This window comes from Podarcis muralis, chromosome 5, assembly GCF_964188315.1.
Source record: "Podarcis muralis chromosome 5, rPodMur119.hap1.1, whole genome shotgun sequence".
In the NCBI taxonomy this organism is placed as follows: domain Eukaryota; kingdom Metazoa; phylum Chordata; class Lepidosauria; order Squamata; family Lacertidae; genus Podarcis; species Podarcis muralis.
This window is the reverse complement of record NC_135659.1, coordinates 34672240-34698327: the sequence shown is the minus strand read 5'-3', so window position 1 is coordinate 34698327 and position 26088 is coordinate 34672240. Positions and strand designations below refer to the sequence as shown.

Sequence of the window (26088 nt, the reverse complement as noted above, 5' to 3'; positions counted from 1 at the left end):
TTTGTACATGGGCAGGGCAGGCAACTCTGAAATTCCTGTCAAAACCAAATTATTCAGGCTGCTCTAGGAAATGCACAGAGTCCTGGAGCCTTGCCACCTTTTCATTTATGCATGCAAATTAGGAATTATGCAGAAGAGCTATTTGATTCTTGTTTTATTTTTGCTTAATCAGTTGTCTGCATGTTTGTACAGTTCAGTCACTGTCACTTGTGATTGTTTCCGCCATGACACGGCAGCGTTTATCAAGAGGCAGGGCGTGAAAAGGAAGCAATCTCCGCTTGAGAGGCAGCAGGGTGAAGCGTTCAGCTATGCCCTGTGGGGCAGGAGAGGTAAGCACGCCTTTGCAAGTGTTTCCAAAAGTTAAGGGGGAAGCGCTCTGGGTCTAAGCTCTTTTAATATAATTACAAGAGGCTCATCCCAAATTTGCATTCACTCCAAGGTGTGAAGATTCAGATATTATTATTGTCACTTGATGGCCCTTCACCAGGTTCAACACAGTTATTACAAGATAATTAAGTCCTTTTTGTATGTTTGTGTATGGGGGGGGGTGTTTTCTGTTTTTAGGACTGTTAGAAACGCCGTGTGTAGAAAAGTATGTGTGGTCCTTGAGGTATTGTTGGTCTCCAATTTCCATCAGTCCCAGCCACATGACCAATCGCTGAGGGTGATGGGAGTTCTAGTCCAATAACCACTGGTTCCCCATCCCTGGCTTAAAACCTGGGCATTGCAGTGACCTTGAAAGATTCCTGTTGAAGAAGTCTAAGCCAAAGAATTCCAGGGTTGGTGCTGAAGACTGCCTTCAGTGCATCATGTACTGTGCTTGGAACAGAACTTTACTATTTTCCATAAATATGTGGATAGAAAAAAGTAAAGGGATGTCTTCAGCTACTTCATTGGAGTTGAAAGCCAAGTCCTCTGACTGCACTGATGATCAAGTAACTCGTATTAGGACATTTTTGCGCCTTCATCTATATAATAACCAGGTTTGGTTTCTGATTGAGCCAACTCTGCTACAGCTTCTGAATCATCATCCATTAAGCTGGCTAATCATTGGTTGATATAACCTGAATGGGCGTTAATGACTGGAAATTTGTCTCGCCTGACTTTGAGACATGACACCCTTCAGCTAATGGCACTTGGCAGACAAACAGCATTGTTGAAATGTAGAGGTGATTGTTTTCTTTTTTCTTTTAGTAGACAGCATGGTGTGGCTCTATGCTGTCTACTAAAAGAAAAAAGAAAAAGAAATCACCTGTCTTTTAGTAGACAGCATGGTGTGGCTCTAGTGATGTATGGAAGTGAGAGCTGGACCATAAAGAAGGCTGATCGCCAAAGAATTCATGCTTTTGAATTATGGTGCTGGAGGAGACTCTTGAGAGTCCCATGGACTGCAAGAAGATCCAACTTATCCATTCTTATCCATTCTTAAGGAAATCAGCCATGAGTGCTCACTGGAAGGATAGATCCTGAAGCTGAGGCTCCAATACTTTGGCCACCTCATGAGAAGAGAAGACTTCCTGTTAAAGACCCTGATGTTGGGAAAGATGGAAGGCACAAGGAGAAGGGGACAACAGAGGACGAGATGGTTGGATAGTGTTCTCGAAGCTACCAGCATGAGTTTGACCAAACTGCGGGAAGCAGAGGAAGACAGGAGTGCCTGGTGTGCTCTGGTCCATGGGGTCACGAAGAGTTGGACATGACTAAACAACAACATGGTGTGGCTCTGTCACTCACCTCACCTTTCTCACATTGTGTTGCTGCTGTGTCCTGGGACGAAGAGGGACAGGGACAATGTAGTGGTGAGGCTGACATGATGCAGACATGATGGCAGGAGAGCCAGATTGGCTCCGCTGGTGCATTTGCACTGCACTGACCTCACAGATGACTCCCCTCTTCCTCTCCATGCGACAGTGATGGACCCAAGGAAGGTCAGGTGGTCAGTGTAGTTTCACCTCACAGTTCCTCCGATGGCACTCTTTTCATTCACCTGTAGTCTTCCTGTGTTCTCAGTTCATGCAAACCATCCCACCTCACATTGCATATAACCTCAAGGTGCCTCATCCCCCCACACAACCCCCCATGTGCTTTCCATGTTCTCTGGTCACACAAACTCATGAAGACTTCTTAGTGTCTCTTTACTTCTTGCATTTGCCTGGTTTTCTTTCAGGCCACAGATAAGCAGTATAGGCAGAGCAAGTGGATCTTGCTTATACTGGGTTAGGCTGGGCAGTTGTTATGTATCAAGGGAGGGAAGGAAGAACAGCCAGCTTCTTGTTTGCTTTGTGTGGCCAGCAGAGGGCATTCAGGTGTCAGTTGTTAGGTCCTGTCAGCAGATGTGGCATCTGGAAGTATCACCCAGTTGGCTGGCTTTGTGCAGTGCAAAAGCATGTGAAGACCATTTGGAAACTTGGAAGTTGTAGAATATATTCCCCGGTTCCAAGAAATAGTTGGAATCAATTAAATCAGTATTATGACTTGGATATCAATTCTCCATTCAAACTGGTTTAGAACTGAAATGTTCTGAAAAACTTGTGTCCGACATAGATTCTTCTCTCATGTCCCAGTATTATCTCTGAGATCAAGCAAGGGTGTTTTCTTAAATAAAACTTCCTTTGTACCAGGTTCAGACAGAGGCAGTCCACAGAAATGTCTTCTCAGTGACTTCCAGCCCCCAATTATGGAATTCCATTCCATTGGAGACCCACCAAAGTGTAAAACTAAGCATTATTCAAAAGTGTTATGAGGTCGCTTTAAGTAGACTTTGGGGGTTAGAGTTGAGCTGGCAATGACTTTTAATGATATTTTAATCTGATTGAATTGTATTCAGCTTTAAATGGGATTTTCATCTTTAGGGGGTGACACAGCCCATAAATAAATGCTTTCCCACCCTTTTTTTTTTTTTTTTGCAAAAGCTAGGGAATTGCATATTGAAAAATTCAGGAAACTGAACAAACAACTTCTTTATTGCAGTCCACTTATGGATCAGAACATTATAGTGATCAGCTGATTACATAGGATTGCAGTCAAACCTACTTCTCTGCCAAGCTAAATATTTTGACACCTTGGTGTCCAAGCCAAATTCTTTAGGTACTTAAACTCGCTCTATCCCCAAGTCCTCCAAAGCACTTCCAAATGGATGGCTGCTTTCCCTTTCTAAATTGGGTGTAGCGTAACTACCACTTATATGGGGCTGCTGAATTTCAAATACTGAATGTTGCTCCTTGGGACTAGTGGAGAGATCTTTAGATAGATTTTGCTAAGTGATTTGGATCTTGCAAGATAAAAGGCATTCTAGTAAGTGAAGAATTGTAATTGTTGCCCACACTTGACATAAAAAGGATGCATGCCTTAGATTTATGCTTGATGCGCATACAGAGGATATACTGTTACATACAAACACAGAGAGCCATTTTAGAACATCAGGCTGGCAATCTCATCCTCTTTATTCTTATTCCACTGTCCAGTGATCCATTTACTGCATTGCAATATCTCCAAGGCAACCCCATGCCATCTATGAATGGAAAATTATATAGCTGACTTTCTCCTACTCGAATATCATCTCTGTTTTAGAAGATATAACTCAGACTATAGCACTTCAGGCTCCTGCGATCATCAGTGCTGCATACATAAAGAAGGGCAGCACTATCAAGGGGACATTGATCCATAATATTTTGTGATTGATCATTAAGAGACAATTCCAGGTATTTCTGTTTGCCATAGAACACTAGTGAACCTAACAGGCCACACAGCAGGCTGAGGTTAACCTAAATAGTTAACCACCATTTGTTCAGTCTCGTTGCTTAACTATCCATTGCTTCCAGTGAAATTCCTGTATCCACCTGTTGCATCTGTAATTATGCAGTCCGACATTCGCACATTTTTCAATTAGCTGCTCACTCAACTTGTTCTATAATGTTTTTGTCCTTTCAGCTGAAGGTGTGGCCTATTAGCTGGGCAGAAGAAATGAATGGCTAATGTATAGACCTCATTACAAAACAAGCGTTTCACAGACCTAATTGTACAATACTTTTATTTTATTTTATTTTTGAAACCGATAAGAAACAGGCAGCTCCTAGAAATACTTAGAAGAAATAGTAATTAAGAGGACTGTTGTTGTTACATTAAATCTTCAAGAGTAATTAAGGGGATATATTTTGTTGCATTTGATCCTCATATGATGAAGTTATATACAACTCTCTGTGATAGGGATCAGCAGCTGGCAACTGTAGGTCAAACTGAACCTGCTGATGAGTATCACCTGCCTTTGAAGTTGTCAACCCAGAAGTAAGAAGAAAATGTAGAAGCACCTGTGACTGTTACCAGCAGCACCAACACCATGGAATTACACTTGCCACTTATGCTTGCTAAAAGTTAGTATACAGTACACTTAGCAACTGGCTGGTCCAGCTGTGAGTATCCTATGGCCCTCCAGACATTGCTAAACTGTACAGTGGTACCTCGGGTTAAGAACTTAATTCGTTCTGGAGGTCCGTTCTTAACCTGAAACTGTTCTTAACCTGAGGTACCACTTTAGCTAATGGGGCCTCCCGCTGCCGCCACTGCACAGTTTTTGTTCTCATCCTGAAGCAAAGTTCTTAACCTGAGGTACTATTTCTGGGTTAGCGGAGTCTTTAACCTGAAGCGTCTGTAACCCGAGGTACCACTGTAACTCCTATCAGCCCCAGAAAGCATGACCAGTTACCAGGGCTGATGGCAGATGTAGTTCAGCAACATATGGAGGGTCAAAGGTTCTCTACACCTTGAGCAGTACCATACTCATAGAGGTCATCTGAAAACAGATGAGTCTTCCACAGTGTCCATGGCATGATTCAAATATATATTGAGAAAAGTCTCTGAGATCCATAATATATATCTAGATGAGCATGCAACATGCTATTATCACAGCCAACACAGTTTACATCACAGGAGGAGATTTATTGTGCTGTGTGCATCCTTGATGCAACTACACTGTGAATATTGTTATCGGTTCTAGACACCCTATTGCTAGACACATCTATTGGCACATCGCAGGGAGTTCAAAGAAGATGAAGATCAATTGTTAGGGAGCTGGAGACTGACTGTCTAGGTGATAAGCCTAAACATGAGAGTACTTGTCAGATATCCAAAGAAGGCGAACATGGAAGGATTAGCAAGGGGGTAGGGATAGGAATATAAACAATATTAACCAGTTAAAATTTAAGGGGAGTTGCTTTAAAAACTCTATGGAAGTAAATAAATCAAGGAGAATAAAGCCTGCTGTTATTCAGAATGCTGTTACATGTTTGAATGGAAGATTTAGAAGGGAGCCAATAGGTCATTTAGTCCTAAGGCAGAGTATCTTATACCTATAGTAACCCCAAGAGAGCCTGTCAATCTCTTTCTTTGGAAACCTCAAAGGAATGGCATTCTATAACGGCTTCAGGCACTTTTAAACTTCAAGAACTTTTTTCGTAATGGAACAGAGTCTTTCCTTGCTTCAATTTCCCCCTATCTTTTCTTCTCTAATATATATATATATATATATATATATATATTTTGGGGGGGAAAATGACACAAAAGATATATTGAATTCTTTCCACTCCCCCATCACATTCCATTTCCAGGAATTATATGAATGCCATACTGCTGAGGCACAGAACTCGGTGTGTAAACATAAAGCTAGGAGTGTTGAACCTAAGGCTGAGGGCCTTATCAGGCTCTGTACAGAGGCCTGGTATCAACATGCAGCAACCTCAGGCAATGGGTGGCCCCCTAAGGCCCACTGCTGTTGCTTATCATGGGTTTGGAAACTTCTCTTGGGAAGGACGTCATTTTAATCACCCACAATGCCCTGAGGCACTGGGGACGTGTGGAAAATTTAATAATGCTGGGTCCAAGTTGCACAACTCTGCTGCTGTTGCCGCCACCTGGTGAACTCACCAGAACCCAGTAATATAAGAGAGGCCTGCTATAGGGCACTCGTCAGACCTGGAGCTGGTATTTACAGACTCCACAACCATAACCTGTGCATTCCACACAAATGACCAAATCCTCCTGAAAATTAGGAATCCAATGCATTCAACCAATATGAAACCCTTGACTTCCTGAAATGTTCCTTCAAGAGGCAGGCTGGCATTTGACATCTGCCTTTCTGGAATGTGCATGAGCTTTGGTAAGACAGAGTGCCATTGCTATTTTCCGTATGAGTGAAATTGAGTTGGAACTGGCATTCTGAGGATGCAAAAGTACAAGTACACCCTAGGCTGGCTGAGGTGAGGAATTTTGTCCTTCAGTCCATTTGGGTTTGATCCACCTATGATATATTGACAACCCTGGGCATATATATATAGAAAGCTACACCCCACAATTGATAAAATTAATATGCCCTAGTTAATTCTGCTTTCAAAATTATGGACTTTGCTGTGTCGCAGGGGCCTCTTGTCTCTGGAATGTAGCTGTTCTGTCTTAATTCCATCATTCTGCTGCTATACAAGCAGGTGCCTCCCATCTAGCTAATGAACAAACCAGCTAACCTACTTCCTTGCGGTGCTCTGTAGGATTAACCAATTCATTTTCAAATACACAGCCTCGAGGGGTCTGTGGGTTGCATCCTTTGGTGGAGACATGCATGCCCTGTTGGCTAAGAGCACCAACATGAGCGCCAGTAGCTTCGTGGTAGGGTTTCAGTCCCTGCCTTTTGATTGCTCCTTTCCTCTGGCATGCAGACTTCATAATCCTTCTAGTGAGTTCTACCACCCACACATAGAAACCAGACCAAGTCGCAGCAGAAACAATAGGAAGGGTAATTCTGCATAATGAAAACGAAGGCAGTGTTGATCAACATCCTTGCAAGAACTGTTTCCTATCTCTGACCTGCCATCTTAGGTAGCTGCATTTTAATTTAACTGGTAGCTCAACGTACAATCAAGTATGATGAAGTAGGAGCCACGGAGCCTCCTTACATTTTCAAAGATATGTGAAATATGGTTACATAAGATACTACCTCCCAAACTGTCTAACTCATTTTCTTCAGGCTACAAGATTCATTTCTCTGCCTTAAACCTGTAGTGAGCATCACATACATGGGTTAACCATTTAAACCCCAGACTTTGTCTGCCCAGTATGTAACATCTTTGAGATCTCCTCAAAGTCCATTTGAAATACGAAAATTACGTTTTCATTAGAACAAGAAAAAGCCATGAAGGAAGCTGTAACTTATTTGGTCTGTTGGATGTCTATAAGCCCAATCAGTTACTATAGTGGTTCATGGAAACAGCTATACCAAAAGTGTCCCTTGAAGGAGGATTATAATGTATCTGGCCTGAAATAAAACTTTCTTCAAGCACCTGTAATTCCTTGCCTCCCCCCCCCCGCCCCACACTTGTCAGTGGTGTTCTTTCCAGTTCTGCAGTCACTTCTTTGCTTGATCTCATGTGTATTAGTTTTCACTTCTAAAATGCAAAATGTGAATATTTGCAAGTGATTTGTAGGCAATTGGCTAGAGCTTTGCACGGATATGGATGGCAGCTGGAGAGGTGGTTCGTTAGGTGAAATTGCCCACAGCCTCAGGGTAGCAACAGAGGAGGAGAGTGCTCCTGTCTTTACTTCTCATTGCTGAGACCTTATATTGTGATAGAGGTTGGGGCTGCCACATGCAACACCATGTGAGTGCAAGTTGCAGAGTGGAGAGCTAACTCAGCATGGATGCAAAGTGGAGAGCTGACCAAGGATGGATGCAGGCAGCTTTCTATTGTGAAAAGTAAGTGTGAAGAACCCTCTCCCTTCCTCTATTGCCATACCATGGCTACCCACATTTTCACCTATCCAAACACCTCACTGGCTAGGGCTGCAGTGGAAACAGTCCAAAGTGAATGGAGAACATTCATACTAGGAATAGAATCATTGTTTTGCATGTATCAAAGAGTTTCAGGTTTTGTCCTTATATCCCTGCATTTCACTTACAGGGCTAATAGTTTCTGGGGGAAGGTGATAACAGAGAAATGATTGTGTGGCAGTAGCCACCACATCTGGGCTTGCACACATGTTGTGTTCCTATTTAGACACTGTGCATAATGTGTAGGTGTAAAAGGAGCAAGGCCACAAGGGCATGCAATGAATGACAGAGGTGTGGCCAGGCAGTACAATCCCACACTACCTGGTATCATGGAACCAAAGTAGGTGAAATAGAATACCCTAAGGGGAAAGTATTACATAGTTTGTCATTCTTTACATGCCACTAGCACATTGGTCAATCCAGAGGCTCTTACATGACCTGTTTATTGATCATCCATCCTGATTTGCTGGCACAAAGTTTACAGGGATGCAGGATTATATCTGGTCGTTCTTGAGCATTCATCCTGACTTGTTCATGGAAAGAATATATGAAAATGAGCATTCAGCTTGTTTTGCTTATGGGGCGTTCATATGTCTTCCCCTTAATAGTTTGTTCATGCCACACTTTTAAGTGCCACACTTTTCACATTTTGTTGCACTAAGGCAACAGATTGCTTTAATCCACTTTAATTGGGCAAATCTAAATTTCCCAATATGAAATTGAGGTCTTTCCACAAAATACTGACAGTCTGGAGGTGCCTTAGAAATGGTGGTTTCAGTGGGATATGTCCATTTTTAAAAATAGAGCTTCTGAAATATCTTTAGATTCCCCTCTTAAGGCATGCCATTGCTTCATTGGATTTGATCAAATAGTGTGTTGAGTCTCTTTTTCCATTGGAGACTCAAATGAACATGCATGTCTTCTGCTCTTTTTTATGAATAAGACATTATAAACCTAAAATCTCTGCTAGAGTGTCCAGGGATTAGCCATAATCATAGCTAGGCAACAGTTGTTCTGTGGCATTGTAATTGTAATGAAAGTTCATATAATCTGCTTCTTTTTCTTTCAAATCCTAATTTACAGATGTTGTTAGAAACCGAGGTAGATGCACTCTTGCTATATAATCTACTTTCTGCCTGAGTTCCACTAGCACAAAATGAAAACAGAAGATTATTGCGTTAAGGAAGGCTTTTGGATGGTGGTTGTGATGTGGGGGTGGGGGTGGTGGGGGAGCAGAGTTTAAAAGCAACCAATTTGATAATATTTCTGCTGTTCGACCTATCAACTTACTGTTTATATGCTCAGACTTGATGAAAAGTAACTATGAAGAAAAACTTTGGACATTGTTACAGGAGGTCAAGCAGATTTTTAAGGTGGTCCTTCTCTCTTCAGCTGCCTTTAAATTGGCCTTTATATTGTGAGTTCAATATAAGGAAAAATAGTTCTGTATATCACAATGCTATCAGTGTTTATGTCCCATGGCATCCAGTGAAGCTTACTCCCAAGTCAGTGTGTTTCAGACTGCAGCCATGGCCTAGATCTCCATTTGCATGTCTTAGAAACATCTCTGCTTCACACCACAAATGTGTGTGTGTGGGGGGGGGGTTTCCATATGAACATTAACAATTTCTAATGAAACAAACACAAAAACCCACCCAAAGCATGACAGGAAGCATTAACAGCACCCCAAAAATAAAAACAAAATCAACTCCATCCATGAAAGGCCTGGAAACAAGGTAGAACTTTACCAGATGCCAAAATGATGTCGGTGAAGGTGCCAGTTGGACCTCACTGGGGACAGTGTTCTACAGGTAGGGAACCACAGCTGAAAAGGTCCTCTCCCTTATCATCACCTTCTCAGAGGAGGGACCCAGAGTAGGACCTTGGATGATGGTCCAAGGGTCCAGGTAGGTTAATGCTGGGAGAAGCATTTATGAAGATAGCAGCTTGGAACCACTCTTTGTTGAAGTGAGGCATTAATTACTTTGCTGGCCTATCCTGCTGTCCCCTTCCTGCCAGATGTTAGAACCCATGAGGGGCAATGGTTAGCCACAAGTGGCCGTATGAACTTGGCCAAGTTTCTTGTCCATGGCCATGTCTATGTTCCCAGGCAAGATGGGACAAGAAAGCACTCAGCAGTTTCATCAGCACCAATGATGTAATCTAAATCCCAGGAGAGGGAAACAGTTTTCTTCTCAAAATGCTTAGCAAACATATAAAAGTGGGCGGCAAAAGAGGCTTGAGCCCAGGAGTCAGCCTCTTTTCTTTTGGCCTTAGGCCCACCCCCGGCTGGCCGTCCATTGTCCTCCCTGGCCAAGGGTGGGTCAAAGGCCAGCTCAAGCAGGTGGGTGACACCCGCCCAGGTGAGCCTCGCTTGGTGCCGCAAACCCCGCCCACCTGTGGGGAAGGGAGGGCGGATATTAGCCACTCTTAAACAACTCCGCTGGACAGCCAGATGAGGACACAGTGGAGAAGCAAGCTTTCTTCAACACTTTCATTACCACTGAGTAGGCTCAAATGTACCAGTAAGTGCATGCCAGTGTTTGGTGACATTCACTAGGAAGTTTGTCTCACCTGTACTCAAGCCGTCTTACTCCTTGCTCCTAGTTTTGAGGTATACCACAGAGATTTCTGAACTCTGCCAGTCAGGAAAGGATGCTCAGTGCACTCAAGTCAACTACCTGGCTCATCTTTGTGTTCCAAAGATTGACCAGTGCTTTAATTGATGAGCCAGATGGAAAACAGCTCAGAGCTCTCTGAAAACTAGTTGGATCCATTAGTCTCTGGGGTGAACCATCTTAATAGATCACCCACTTCTGCAGTGGGCAGAGGCCATCGTTAAGTCAAAAGCTCACCAGAAGGTGATCTGGCCATGACACCTTCAGGAAATTGATTCCCAATCAGCATGGTTTGCCATATGCTCTGGCTAATTCTGAAAGTGGTCTGGATAATTGGATAGCATGGATTGCTTTCCACAGTTTGAGAAGGAGGCTGAGTTTCTAATGAAAATTAATTGTATCAAAATCAGAGTTACAGTTTTTCTTTGGGAAGAACTCATTGACGAGAAGTTAATTGTTTCATTTTTTAGTACTGTAGTCTCCTTCAGCTTCAGAGCACAGCTGAGGGGTCCTATGGTTCCAGGGGCAAAGACAATGAAAGAAGCCATGTTTTGCCCTTGGCTGGGAGGTCAATATTGTTGCATCCTCAGTAGCAGCTGTGTCTCTCTGAACTCTGCATTATGAAAGATGAACTGCATTAAATGCTAAATCATTAAGGATCAGCTGAGTAAAAGCGCTGTGGTGAGTTGCCCTGCTTAAATCGCCAGCATCTGCCTTCTGCCATGCGTAGGGTTGCTCTTTACAATCACACAGCAAAACGCTGACAGAAGGGCTAGGGCTAAAGCCACAGCAGCAACTTGAACAAATGTAATCTGGGCTTTCATCAGACAGTAAGTGATGATGAGCATATACCCAGCTCAAGAACTGGCAATTTGTTATGTGATGCTCATATCCTCCAACATTTCTCTGATGAAAACAGGAACGTCCTAAGGAAAAGTGGGACATTCCGGGATCAAATCAGAAACAGGGACAGCTTCGGTAAATCCAGGACTGTCCCTGGAAAATAGGGACACTTGGAGGGTCTGGATGCTTTTTGTGCTATTGCCCACCCTAGCAGCAGCTCTGAAATTATTTTGTAGAGTTGCACAGAACAATAACGGAAATTATATTCAGATGTCACACTAAACCACCTGGGAGATCAGGGTTTGAATCACGACTCAGCCATGATGTTCACTGGGTGACTTTGGGTCAGTCACGGTCTCCCAGCCTAACCTACCTCACAAGGCAGGGAGAAACATGTACACCACCTTGGGTTCATTGGATAATAATAATAATATTATAATAATAATATAATATAATAATAATAATTAGTGGGTGTTCATTACTTTCAAAGGGTCTGCAGAGTAAAAATTAGTTGAATACTACCCTGTGATTTAGTGTGATATCCAAGCATGGCCTGAATATCCTTTGTCTAACATGCCGGTCTTCTGTCGAGTATAAAGTTCTCAGAAGTAAACATTACATTTTTATTCCAGTCTGAAGACTGGTAGAGCTACAGTTGATGAGGTATTGTCATGAAACATGCAGGTTTCTAACCTTAGTTACTGACCCTACATTATACATCAGGCTGTATATGCTTCATGAAGTAATACTTTTGTCTGGTGTATCTAGTTTTCAGATCACACTAGAAAATGGTGCTAACAATCAGATCTACTGATCTGATGGTGCTAACAATCAGACTGTGATCAAAGCAATAGAGCTTGTAGGGAGACAGTGAGAAATATGGGTATGCGGTGCCCAACATTTGTCATTTTTAAAGATAAACTGTATGATTCCCCTTCCCCGCCCAAAAAACACAACAAAACAAAAGAACCACATACAGTGTAAAAGAGAAAACCATATGCATCTATGTGAATTATGTTGCCTCAAATGCCTGGTACAAATACATTAATACTTTGGCTCCATATCTAAAAACACCTCCTAGGGTGCAAATCCCATTGAACATGCTGCAGCTTATTCCAAGCAAACAGTATTGGGTGGTTCTTTAAGCATTTATTTAGTGATTTTGGAATTCAGCAAGTGTTTCCTGTAATTATCTTTACAACTCCCTTGTAAGGTAGGACCAATATTGTAGAATGGAGGAGAGCTGAGATGAAAATAGTGGCTTGCCTATTCATTCCTAATGGACTTGTGGTGGGGTGTGTGGGGTGTGATTAGAACTAGTGTTATCTTGGTTCACAGCTCAGCCTCATAACCCTGCACCAAACAAACATTCTAACAGCCAAAAGGTGACCTGGAATTAAACTACATTTGAACACTTGGGGTGCCATTTCCCTGAAGCAACTGGAAGCCACTTAATCATTTACCAAAGTGGAAAGTAGGCGTTGTGGTTGAAGGTTCCCATGACCTTAAGACGAGGCTGTTGGGAAATGGGCATGTCTATGAAGGAAGCAGCTTATGGGAACTTCTTATGGGAAAGAATTTATTAAATAACTAGCTGGCTTTAATTAGCTATACTTGCTGCTTGTGGTCACTCAAAAAAATGTAGTTGTGCAAATAAACAAACAGTGATGTCATTTTGACTCACCACTTGTCCATGTTTCTGAAAGTGATACTTTTGGAGCAAGTTCTTCAGGACAGGGCAGGAAGAGGATTACCACAGAACAACTAGCCTCTGAAAGCACTTCTTTCAAGATCAGGTTCTTCTGGAAACAGCAGGAGGGAAATGCAGAACCACCCACTGGAGAAAAACCAAATACCTGCTCTACCTTTTTTTTTTTGGAGCAGATTTAGCAGCAGCAGTAGCACCATCAGGGCAGGATTTTGGGGCAGAAGCAATACTTGGGCAGAATAAAGAGGAAGGAGATGCCTTAAGGCTTTTTCATTCAGTTCAAAGCTATCAAATTAGAGCCTTGTTTCTGAACAAAACAACATGTATGAACACTTGATGATGATGATTATATCCCACCCTTCCTCCTGAAGGAAGGAATTTTAAGAACACACGTGTAAAAGGAAGTGGTTATTGTCTAGGTGTGAAATGAAAGGTGTGTGTGGGGGGGGAGATATTCCTTTGATTTCATCCATGCCCTGAGATTGCAAATGGGTGTCTCATCTATTACACAGTGGAGGCCACAATATATTGTACTAGGTGCAAGATGTGGACGCGGGTGGCGCTGTGGGTAAAAGCCTCAGCCCCTAGGGCTTGCCGATCGAAAGGTTGGCGGTTCGAATCCCCGTGGCGGGGTGCGCTCCCGCTGCTCGTTCCCAGCGCCTGCCAACCTAGCAGTTCGAAAGCACCCTCGGGTGCAAGTAGATAAATAGGGGCCGCTTACTGGCGGGAAGGTAAATGGCGTTTCCATGTGCTGCGCTGGCTTGCCAGATGCAGCTTTGTCACGCTGGCCACGTGACCCGGAAGTGTCTTCGGACAGCGCTGGCCCCCGGCCTCTTAAGTGAGATGGGCGCACAACCCTAGAGTCTGTCAAGACTGGCCCGTACGGGCAGGGGTACCTTTACCTTTTAGGTGCAGGATACACTTTGTGTATAATATAGGGCATAAGCCTTTGGCATTGGTGTGTCTTATGCATGCCAGGACAGGTTTGCGGTAACTATGTCAACCAGATAAATTGGCATGGGAAGAAAGCATTTGCCAATCACACAAATAATGTCATATCCAATATAGGATGCAGTTCTCATCCACTCAGTCCTTCTCCGTTGAACTTAAAGGGGCTAACGTATGAGTAGACATTTATAACATTGCACTGGCGTTTGCAGGCGTTTCTGTACATTTATTTATTTTTACATTTAAGGTAAAATAAAGTAAATGACACCTGGACAGTTTAGTCAAGTCAAAGGTGACAATGGGGTGTGGCGCTTATCTTGCTTTCAGGCCAATGGAGCCAGCGTTTGTGCACAGACAGCTTTCCAGGTCATGTGGCCAGAATGACTAAACCGCTTCTGAAGCAACGGGACACCATGACGAAAGCCAGAATGCACAAAAATGCCATTTACCTTCACGTGGCTGTGGTACCTATTTATCTACTTGCGCTATCATGCTTTTGAACTGCTAGGTTGGCAGGAGCTGGGAGAGAGCAACAGGAGCTCATCCCATCACGGGGATTTGAACTGCTGACCTTCCGATTGGCAATCTCAAGAGGCTTAGTGGTTTAGGCCACAGAGCCACCTGTGTCCCTATTACATTTATATCCCACCTTTCCTAGAAGTTCAAGGTGCCTTATGTGGTTCTTCGCCTCCTCATTTTATCCTCACAACAACCCCTGTGAGGTAGGTTAGGTTGAGAGACAGTGACTGACCTGAGATTGGCAAGTGAATTTCATGGTTGAGTGGGAATTTGAACACAGCTCTCCCAGGCTCTAGTCCAACACAGGCAGAGGGTTTTCCTGAAAGAAACAGAGAGGCATTTTAAAACAGCACAATTCTTTTGCTTGATACAAGGCATTTGTTTGAGCAGCATCCAGACTCCAGTATGAATTAACTTTAAAACTTAATTTAAAATAAAGCCACTAGGTAGGTTTACAGTGCATGAAAAGCCCCAAGAAACTCTGTATTATTTTGGCTGCTTTAAGTTTCTTTGTAAAGGAATTGATCAGTACGATTGCCTTCCAAAGCTCTCTACTTCCTCACAGTTTCCTGCATCAGGAGAGAAATTGCTGCTCTTTGTGAGTTAAACCAATCTTTAAAGAACCTTTTAAGGCTAAAATACGAATTTACCACTGTTTTTCATCTCTGTAAAAAAGGGATCCATCTCCCAATTTGTCAGCCTCTCCATTTTTCCAGCCACCTCTCTCCATAACAGTTAAAAGTTTTAAAGGACAATAAATTTGAGCATTTTATGCAGTGCTTTTTCATAAGGGCAGTTCAATTTATCTCTATTCCTGGGAAAGATGAATGTTGCCATTCTGCATTGCAAAGCCTTCCGTTGCATTGCAAAGGCTGCATGAGAGCATTTATGGAACACACAGACTCTCAGATGTCACCCGAGCGCCCAAATATGGATGAGCCTTCACCCGGCAACTGCCATCTGTTGAGTGCTTTGTGACAGCTGTATCTCTTGACCAGAACTGGTTTGCACATAATCAGGCGAGGAGGCAGCCTGCTGCAGACCCACCTCCCACTCAGGTGGGGGGGGGATTCCATGTTTGCTAGGCCTGCGACTCCGACTTTAATGGCACTGTAATGATTTTCTAACAGACACAGTGGTATTCGGCTTTGATTTAGAGCAAACAATAAACTACAGCACAGTTTAAAAGCAGTGGCTAGGAATTCCTAATGCAGGGGTGGTTAGTCTTGGATGAGTGCTTATGGCTGCTTATGCATTGCCCAGAGAGAGAGATTTTTTCCCCCTAAATGAAAATTATTTCCCAATAATACCTTGCATGGGTGTTTTCTCAACACGCCCCCCCCCCTTCTGTCAAGACTTCGAAAACAAGACTTGACAAAAGGTTTCTGTGAATAAGACCATTGTTATCTCTGCGAGTGGCAAGGGTTATTTCCATGTTGGATATCTGCACTCAACAAACGATTTAGTGTACGCAAACCAGTTCTGTTTGGAATGTGCAGACAAAAAAACAAAAACAAAAGAGTACCTTGATATATTTTTCTTTCCAGCCTATTTGGGGGGGGGGGCAGATCACTCTTCGTTCATCCTAGTGCCCTGCCCCCACCCCACCCTACCCCAAATCTATAAAGCTGCCATCTGTCTCTCCTGCTTGCGAAGCAGCATCTCATAAGCTGGAGGCCTCCCAAAAGAGACGCAGCATGGCAAGGTCATAAAATGAGAAGCATAGGTGGTGGAGTGATGCAGGGGTCAAAGTCAAATCTGCTTTGAAGCATTGTGAAAGCTTCCCAGCTACCTCTCTCTCTCCCTCTAACCCATAATCACTCATCAGCTTCTCCACACATATGCTTGAGAGCTACATGCTGTCGTGCCATTGTACCAATGCCCCTTCCATGCGAAGGTCTCAGAAAGAATCGAAGAGAGAATCTCTAGGGCACCAATTCACACTTTCCTTTCCATTTACGCACAGGAACAAGCCCTAGGCTGAGCATATTCAATATATGTGCAGGCCTTATGGCAGAGTTGGGCCTTCCACAGATGAGGCAGAGGATGAGGTACCGTTAAGGGGCAACACATGTATTGGTGGTTTAATTGTTCCCTGAATTTTTATGGGACAACAGTGAGGTTTTCAAAAACCTCTCACACATTTTCACACATGAGGCAAAAAAGTTAAAATGGTGCCTTGTTACTATTCACGAAACACTGATGTGGAGAAAACAAAATGGCGTCGCTCAAGATCCGTAGGCAGTGATGGCTGCTTCACTTTGCTTCGTGGTAAGACCAAACTTGTTCAAAACCAGGATTCTCTACTGCAGTAGCTTGATTATTATTACGCTGCATTTCTAAAGTGAGATGCACTGAAATTCAAGCCTGCTTGGCAATCACATTCTATAATTTATGCATATTGCATTTACATGTTCTTTTTTCTTGCTGAGTTTGTGAACAACCTCCAGTGTTCTGTTGAATGGAAAGGGAAGGTACAAATTCCCTAAATGTAAAAATGAATTAGTATATACAGGTTGTATATGGGCTATCGCTCAGAATGCCCAGGCAGTGTTTGCTTGTCCATTCTGTCTCAGAAATCAGTTTGTAAGAAAGATCTGGTAATAGCTGCTGCCCAGCTATAAACAATCACAAATCAAGAACAGGCTAGACTAGAGAGGTCATAAAGAGTTCTCCAGCTCTGCTAAAAAGCAGTGGTTTTGCAATGACATGAAGGCTACAGTTGTAAAACCATTTACCTGGGAGTAAGCCCTATTGAACTTGATGCAAGTTACTTTTGAGTGGACATGTATACGATTGCACTGTAAGGATATGCACTTCACAATAGTGGGTTTTTTTCTTCAAATATTTGGAAGTATAGCAATGCCACAATGTCCATAATATGTGTGTTCTCTCTCTCTCTCTCTCTCTCTCTCTCTCTCTCTCTCTCTCTCTCTCTCTCTCTCTCTCCATCACAGTATCTGGTTTTGCAGGCTATTTGATCCCCTCAAATATAAATAAAATAATAACTAATTAAAAGCAGGTATTCAGGAAATTCATACGGACAAAAAAGGGCCTGGTCTTAGGAGTCAGGCTTTGCCTGACCAATGGGTCAGGGAAAGTCCGACTCATAAGATCAGACTCTGTTTCTGTCTATGTGAATTCCCATTTTTTATTTGGTTTTATATGCTTTTACATAACAGCTTTTCTGGTTTTATATTATGTTTTTGTTTTAATGATATTGTTAACTGTTTTTAAGTTGTATGCCACATAGGGTTTTTAAAAAATATATTAAATGTTTTAAAATTTTGTTTTAATGTTCTAGGGTTCCAAGCTGCATGTGATCAAGTGTCCCAGCACATCCCCCCTAGTGGAACCTGCCTCAGCCATTCTGTTGGCTAGGGACCACTCCCGGGGCAGTCCCCAACTTAAAAGCAACTTTATACAAACTACCATAAACAAATCAATAAGCCAATAGAATTGCTTTTAAAAAGAAACGCAATTTACAATGAGAGACAGATTTAAATAACCCCCGGCCCCACCCAAGCATTAAAAACAACCCCAACCCAACTAAAACAAAACAAGGCTGCTAAAATTTAAAGCCCCAAAGGTTAAAAGCTGCATAAGAATGTTTTAAAACACATTAGACACTTGTAACAGGGAAACAATAGCAAACACACACACACACACACACACACACACACACACACACACGGACTGCCCCAAGAGTTCATTCCAGTGAGTCCAGCCTTGTCCCCCAGGCCAGATGGTAGAGGCCTTGCAGAGGGAGCAGACCCTACAGTCCTCACCACAACAGAAGATTCCTTCATTGCAGTGGGTTGGACTTGATGATCCTTGTTGTCCCTTTCAGCTTTACAGTTATGTGATTTCTATGTGATTGCATTAGAGACTGTCTCTTCTTGGCCAAGCCGGCCACAAATGCACCCCACAACCTGAGCAGATCAGGGTGGCAGAATGGGGCCCTATTTGTGACTGTCCTCCCTCATGTCTGAGTAGGTGTGCATAGGATCACACCTCAAGTTAAGTAGCCTGTATTGTATTTCTCTCCCCCCTCCCCCCACTGCCCCAGTAGGACTAACAGCAGGCTGTTGAGAGGCGAGGTGATTTAAATTGTGATGTAACACTTGGGAAAGGCTGCTAAATCGCCCCTGCTCCAGTTTCTGGGGTCCAATCCAATTCAGGATGTGCCATGGCTGAATTTAAACTCTCTTAACTATCCTCCTTTCACAGATCTGCATCTTGTGTATTCTGGTCTTTAAGAAGTGTGCCAGTAATTAGTAAAACTCTACCCTTCTGCTTCCTTAATTCTGCTTCGCAAATCCATTTCTGGCGTGCTGATCTGTTTTTATGTGGCAGTGTGGTTGTGAATAAGCCTCTTGATTTCCTAAATAAAACAGCCTGCTCAAAGGGCAGGTAGAGAAGGCTGTTTATAGAAGCAGCTGGCTGAGGTGGTATAAAAGGGGGGCCCACTTCGTCACAAGTCACAACCAACCCTCTCCTTCCAATATAACTTGTCCATTTTTTAATACTTGAGGTTACATCGGGTGGCCTTTAACCAGCATATTTAGCAAGGGTGGAGCAGAAAGGTGGAGAGTTCCTTTGTCTGAGCAAAAACAACGTGGTGAAAAATCAGAAAGGCTTGTAAGTAAACCAGCACTTTATCGCGGCTGCATGCTGACAGGGAATTTTCAACGAGAAGCGCTGCTTGGTGGCAGAAGTTACGTGAGATGGAGTGAAGTTTTGTAGTCCATGTTGTCTTGAAGCAGGCTGAGGGAACTGGAAGTGGCTGGTGAATTACAGCACGCTAGGCATATGGTCAAACATATGCTCATGACAGCAAGCATGGTGAAGGTCTGCCTGCATCTTTCAGGCAACGGATAACAGAGATGTGCCTTACCCATTCGTATTTCAAAAGACAATTGTGCTGGCTGGCCAATGGCTTGTTTTATTCATTTTGTTTTTGTAGCCTTCCCTCATCACAGTTTTCCAGAAGCTTCTATGGGAGTAGTACACAGCACCACTGGAAGAAATGTCAGAATTCTAGTTCAGAGGCAGAAAAAGTTTGAGGAATGGTGTTGGATTCTTCCTTCGTCTCTCAAGATAGGCATCCTTAATAGTGTATAATTTTGCAGCAAAGACTGAACTTTCCCCAAGCATCAGTTTTCCATGATCTAGAGGGATGCTAGGCATCTTATCACTCTGACTTTCAGTAGGTTCACATCTTCCCCGCAGTTAATTTATACAAGAGGCCTACTTCTGGATGCCCTGCTAATTCCTAGTAAGGTTTGGCCTATCATTAGGCAGAGTGAGGTAGATGCCTCAGGCAGCAGGTGCCTGTGTGGGATGTGTGTGTGTGTGTGTGTGCGCGCGCGCGTCTTCCATGGCGAGGCATGGAAGACAGTGCTAGGTGTGCAAAATAGCCTGCCTTGTTCCCCCTAAGCTAACTTGCTGCTGTTTGGTGTCATGGAGGGTGCTGCCCCATCAACCAGTGTTGAAGTAAGACACAAATGCCAGTCCAGTTGGCTTGTATACATGGAACTGGGGGGAGGCGCCATTTTGTCCTCTTCAGGCAGCAAAATGTCTTGGGCTCATTCCATCATTAAGCTGGATCCACAAGATTCAGCACCGGTGAACTTTGGCTTCAGTCGAGCCCTGCGTTGTCCCATTGTTCCATGTGAAGTCTTGTTTCTCAGTTAGGAGCACAAATCTGTAACTATTTTGAAACTGGAGTTGTTGGAAGGCCAAACCACCCCACGTTCCCATTTGATTTTGTTTATGCTGGGGAATCCACCGTGTTGGGTTACAACTGTGTCATACATTCCCCCCCATCTCTGCCCCCCTCCCCACGCTTACCTCTAGTGCTTAGGTTACAGCCCTATAACATTTAAAATACCAGCTCTGCTTTTAGCTCAGTGGGAGGCTCTGGTTTGTTGCTACATTAGATTTTACCAAATTGGATGGCATTCAGATTTTTTTATTTTATTTTTACAAGTATATGCTAAAAGAAGCTAGTGAAACAAGCAATAAGCTTTCCCTCCCCTTGAAAGTCACTTTTATGTTGTAAAAGTTTGGTTTTTATACGGCAAAGTGGTTGTGAAATAGACTCTTGATTTCTTAAATAAAACAGCATGTAAGGAGGGCCAGGTAGGGGGAACGGGCCCCTCTCAAGCCTTTTATAGACTGCACAGGCATCAAATGAGAGCTGCCTCCTCAGTCTGAGCACAGATCTTGAAAGTGCTTCGTTTTAAGACCACGTATGTAGCGTGGTTTTTCTTTCTCTTTTTAACAGTTTAATTGCTTATTGGGGGGGAGCACCAAGACCGACTCACATTCAAATGAAACTTGGGGGATTCCTTTGCAGCTTTTTTGGATCACAACAGCGAGGGGAAGGGGGTGGGAATTAACAATGAACTTCACTGCCATACAGAAACATCCCACCACCACCCCACACAATAAGACAGAGCCTATAATTTGACATCTGGGTTCCAGGAAGGGCCCCGTGTACTATTCAAATTCAAAGCCAATGAGAAACTGCAGTTGGGGACGGGGCGAGGGAAGCCACGCAGCAATTGGGGTCATTGTTTGCTTTATGCGTATGGCTGATTAAAAATGCAAACGCCACTGTGCGGAGTAAAACGCCAGGGCAAACTCGAGAACAGTCGAAAAGGCCATGAGGTTGAGGATTATTTTATTCTTCTTTGTAAATTGCAGGGAGTAATTCCAGGGATGTGTGGGAGAAAAGGGGGGGGGGGTTGGAAAGTGGCCTGGTCTGCTGGGCGCTTGCATATGCAGTTGTCTGCCTCTTTTTACCACCAAGATAAGGACATGCTAAGTCGATGGAGATACTATTACTCCGTGGTTCCATGCTAATAAGGCATGCTTCCCACAGTGTGTGACAGAAAAGATGAATACCGTGCAGTGCTAATGGTTAATTTGTAGTGGCATGTGTGTTCCTTGAATGTTTGTGAAGTCTCCTGATTCACCCATATACAATTGAGCTTCTTATTCTCTCTCTCTCTCTCTTTCTCTCCTCTTTTCTCTTCTTAATCAAAAAAATGGGGCATGGTGACACATAAAGAGATGAGGTGCGGCTGACAGACCAATTCTGAATGGGATCCTGTCCCATCGACAATCACTCCCCCCCCCCCTTGCTATTCTAATAATTGACCCACTAAAAAATGTATTTATTGGGAGCAAATCATTTTTAAGCCTTGGCCACATTTTATTTTATTTTTTAAAATGTTAATGGTGTTAGAAACCTGTCACAGATAGCATCAGACCTCAGCAATGTTAATCTACATAGCCTGGCTTTGAAAGTCCTCTGGGAAGCATATATTTAGGCTTACTGCTGAGCGAACATGACTGTTAGGATTATGGAGGCCCTACAGAGTGAGGGAAAGCATAACGCTTCATCTGACTAGCAAGTAAACAATGGGGCGATTGTCTGAGGACGCTTTGGGACTAAAGAGCCCTACTGCTGAGGAACTCTAGGTATAAAGCTGCTATCAGGAAGGAGCCTTAATGTTTTCTTCATGGAGCTAGAAGGCTGTCAGAGATTCAGATGAGCTACCCTAGGGAGCGTACAGGAATCCAAACAGGATATTCTTGTTTTCAGGCCTGCTTTGGGTAATTATGCAACACTTGAACTTCTCCAAGTTCTCCGGCATGAGTAAAGCGTGTCTCTAAAAAGAACAGCAAGGTGTCCCGGTAGTGTGGGAAGTGTTGTTAAAGAAGTCAGCTTGCTTAATTTCATCGCTACCCATCAGCAAAAGACACAAAAGCTAGTTTTACCCACAGCTGAGTGCCATTTCCAAGCCACACACAGAATGAGCCAATGTTAGCGCACTGAATATGTATAGAATTGCTTTTGGGTCTCTCTCTGTGTGTGTGTCCTATAACAAAGCATTTTCTCTTTGGTCAGCATAGAGTGGGGGGATTTAATTGGACTGATCTAGTTACAGATACTCTGTGCTTTGTTTACAGCCCAGTCCCAAGAACCTTTGACCGTCCTCGGGCTGTTGATGGACTACAACTCCCATCATCCCTGACCATTGGTCATGCTGGCTGAGCTGATGGGAGCTGTAGTGCAGCAACATCATGGGGCGATGCGCTAAGGTTCCCCATCCCTGCCTTAACAGAGTGTTTCTAACCTCAGCCAGACTGTAGAAGTCACTTTGCAGGCAGAAGCCAGCAGAGATGTTTTGGGCTCGTTGGAGGAACACCTCTGCAAGTGCAGTGTGTGAGAGAATTGTAGTGAATCAGGATGTGGGCCATTGGCACGACTTCCCTCTCAGTGGACACTTTGGCTTATTTATCTTAAGAGCGGGATCTGAAAGGCAATGTACACAGGACAGTTATGCGTTAACACACATCTGATGACAAACCAAGCAATAATGCTCTAGTGTAGAAGACGCAGCTTGTTTACACTTCAGCATGCATGTGTTGTAAAACTGACGCTTCCGTTGCAGCCTTTTTGGCACCAAGGTTTGGCCTTTTTAAGATTCTCCCAGGAACCTTTTGTAAAGAAATATTTTCCCAGGCGTTTGAAGATTATTTTAAGATCTTCAGTGTTTTTAGCTTTGCCGTGCTAATGTATCCTTAACTGTTGCTTTTTTATTTGTTTGTTTGGCTTTGGTTTTGTATGTTGGTTTTATTATGTTTATTTTTGAGAGCTCATGTAAATTGCATTGTATTTTTTTAACTTTTAGCATTAATTGCCCAGGAGGCATTGTTAATTGAGCAGCATACAAATGGCGATGTATGTATATAAGTAAATGTGTATATAAATATATAAAAAATACAAAACTGAGCACAGTTTGGGACTAGCACAGATAAAGTCCTGTGTTGTGGAAGCCTCAGCAGAGGACTCAATACGTTCTGGTTTACCGTGCCTTATTTTATTTATTTATTTTATTTTTCAAGGCCACATATGACCAGACTAAACGAGTCCTTCCATGTTTCGATTTGGTGGCAATGGTGACATGCCATAGAATAAAGATGACTTTGGGAGACAGAAACACAGGAAGCTGCCTTATATTATAAAGTCAGATCGCTGGTCTACCTAACCCAGTATTATCAATTTCAATTGGCACCAGCCTTAGAGGATTTCAGATGGGGAACGTTCCCAGACCTACCTGAAGATTTGAGGGATTGAACCTGAGACATACAACAAGTACTGTTACATACATACATACATACATACAGTACATACATACATGGCAGCATTTCTTGTTCACTATCAAGCACTGATAGTACATCACTACACCAAACATTGCATCCTCAGCCTTTAAACCATGTGCAAGGAAAGCCCACTAAACCAGTGTGAGCACACACTGCTCCAAGTTGTGTCATCTGTCAGCATCGCTCCATAGGAATCAAAGGGTTGTGAGAGCGCACGTGAACCAGCTGTGCTGAGCATTCCCTACAGTTCTTTGCTTCTGCAGAGCATATGCTGCCTGACACACTATCCCTCTCTGTGACTCCAGCAGCATGCAGCCCTCCTCAATGTGGTTGTACTCGGGGAAAAGGCTTGGCTTTTTTGTTAAGGGCACTTTCTCTGGCCAGCTACCCTAACCCAAAAGCAACCTGGCACAAGCTACATTGCCCCTATCTGCTAGGAAATAGAGAATGGCATGTTACCTCACTTACCATCAATTAATTCTAATTGAATTGCAGCAGTACATGAATCCATATGGGGGATTTGCACAAAATGCTGGGAGTGGGGTGCATTTGAAGCGTAGGGTTTCTCCAAACCCTATTTTGCAAAAGGGAACGTCACTCCTCCCTGTTCCCTGTAAGCCTTGGCTGTTCCTGTTTGTCAGCTCTGGTTGCCAAACCTCCCTCCGTCTCCCTTTCATTAGGCCACTTTCTACCTGGAATGGCAACTTTTGTTATAGCAACATAAATAGTGCCCTAGATTGGTGGCTTCCTTCCTGTAGGTGAGGCAGATGAAACATTCTCAGAGTTAATCAGTGGTGTTCGTAATTATCAAGGTAACAGTGGCATGCACATAATAACTGCGTTATTAGTTATTGCGAGTCAGTCTCATGATGCAAAGCTTGTAACTTAATATTAACTGGCGATGTTGCTGCTGCGTATCCTGTTGTGGGTGGATTCTTGGAGACTCTTGATTGTGTAATGGAGCTTAATTCTTAAGAGATGGCCAGCTATTTAGAGCTGTGGAAGGAAGGTGTTGCCACTTCTTTAGGGAGAGGGTTGGGATTGGACACAAACAGTGTTTAACGTCTCTTAACACGTTACAATTTGCTTCCCCATCTGCTGTGACAAATAAATAAGATTTGCTTGTTAGAACTAACAAGCTGTGAAGCTTTTACCTCAGGTTCCCCCCACCCCCAAATAAAGACTTTTGCTGAAGAGAGTGTAAAAATGCCACTCGGCCTTCTGCCCTCGTTTGCAGAAGTAAACATTGATCAAACTCTTAAAGGTAAAAAGTGTATGGTCTTATACAACAGCTGTTTCACAGTTTGTCTCAACTGAATTCATACTAGGGTTCTTTGTTGTTGTTTATATGACAATGGAAATCCTAGCATGGTGACAATAACAGGTTTTGACATCGGAGAGTTGTACCCAGTGTTGTTCGTACTCAAATGAGACCCACTGAAATTAATAGAACTAAATTAGTTGTTGTCCATTAATTTCAGTCAGCTCATTGTGCAAGAGCACCAAACCAACTTTAGTTGCACAACCTGAAACTGACCATAAGCATGTTGCCGTTAGCTGAGACCCATCATACAGCAATCCAAGGCAGTGCCTTTTCTGTGGTAGCACGTGCTCTCTGAAAGCTGCTTCCCTCTGAAATAAAGCAGGCATTGACTGCGATGGGCTTTCAAAGCCTGCTTAAGACATACCTGTTTACTCAAGCTGGCTCCTACTTTGCAGCTTGAAGTAAGATATCATGCTGGCTGCAGTGGGTGGGGTTTTGCAGTGGCTTAACATTTTAATGTCTGTTGCATCTTACTGTATTTTATTTGTGTTTTCTGAACCATTCTAGTATTACTCAGATAAACAGCAGTATATCAATATTTTAAGGTAAAAATCTTATTGACTACATCTAGATCTGATTCTACCTGAACCTTCCTAAGAGGCTCGATCCAGCAGTCAAGGTCTGACCTTAGCCAATCCACATCTGTGTGCCGCTAATGTGAAAACAGTACATATTGGTAACACATCAACAAAGAGTTGGCAACTCAATCCCATTTATTACAATGGACAAGAATATTTAACTCAGTGCTGGAGTTTGGCCAGCAACTTATGCGAATCCAACTTGTGGATTTACACCATTGCACAAGAGTCGTTGTCCCCCACCCCAAGCCACAGCTAAAAAGGACAATGGATTTGTATGTGCATTTAGGACAGGTAAATGTGATCTGGAAGTGTGGGGCAGTCATTGCATAAAGACATAGTGTCTAAACTGTGTATAATAGCCTTGTTCTCTCTTTCCAAATAAAAAAAGCAAACGAGAGAATTCCTGATAAATCTGCAATAGTTTTTGAGGGATAAAATGGCTAAATTATAATCAATTCAAAGGTGGAAAGAGTTGCATATTTTGTATTTAAGAGAATACTTTCCCACTTTTCTTCAGAATGGCTCAGCAACTACAGGAAATTTATTTGCACCAC

At 43.1% G+C, this 26088-nt stretch overlaps 1 protein-coding gene and 1 long non-coding RNA gene across 2 annotated transcripts in view; one reads left to right on the top strand and one right to left on the bottom strand.

The window, feature by feature from the left end:
* LOC114598821 (uncharacterized) overlaps positions 1-15384 on the bottom strand; it is a 38147-nt gene extending 22763 nt beyond the window's left edge. The window contains exons 1-2 of the long non-coding RNA XR_013392880.1: positions 15100-15384; positions 14682-14768 (exon numbers count right to left, since the gene is read on the bottom strand). This is a non-coding gene — a long non-coding RNA (uncharacterized LOC114598821). The remainder of the gene's footprint in view (positions 1-14681; positions 14769-15099) is intronic.
* ADGRL2 (adhesion G protein-coupled receptor L2) overlaps positions 1-26088 on the top strand; it is a 560560-nt gene that overhangs the window by 69456 nt on the left and 465016 nt on the right. The gene's annotated exons all lie outside the window — the stretch shown is intronic.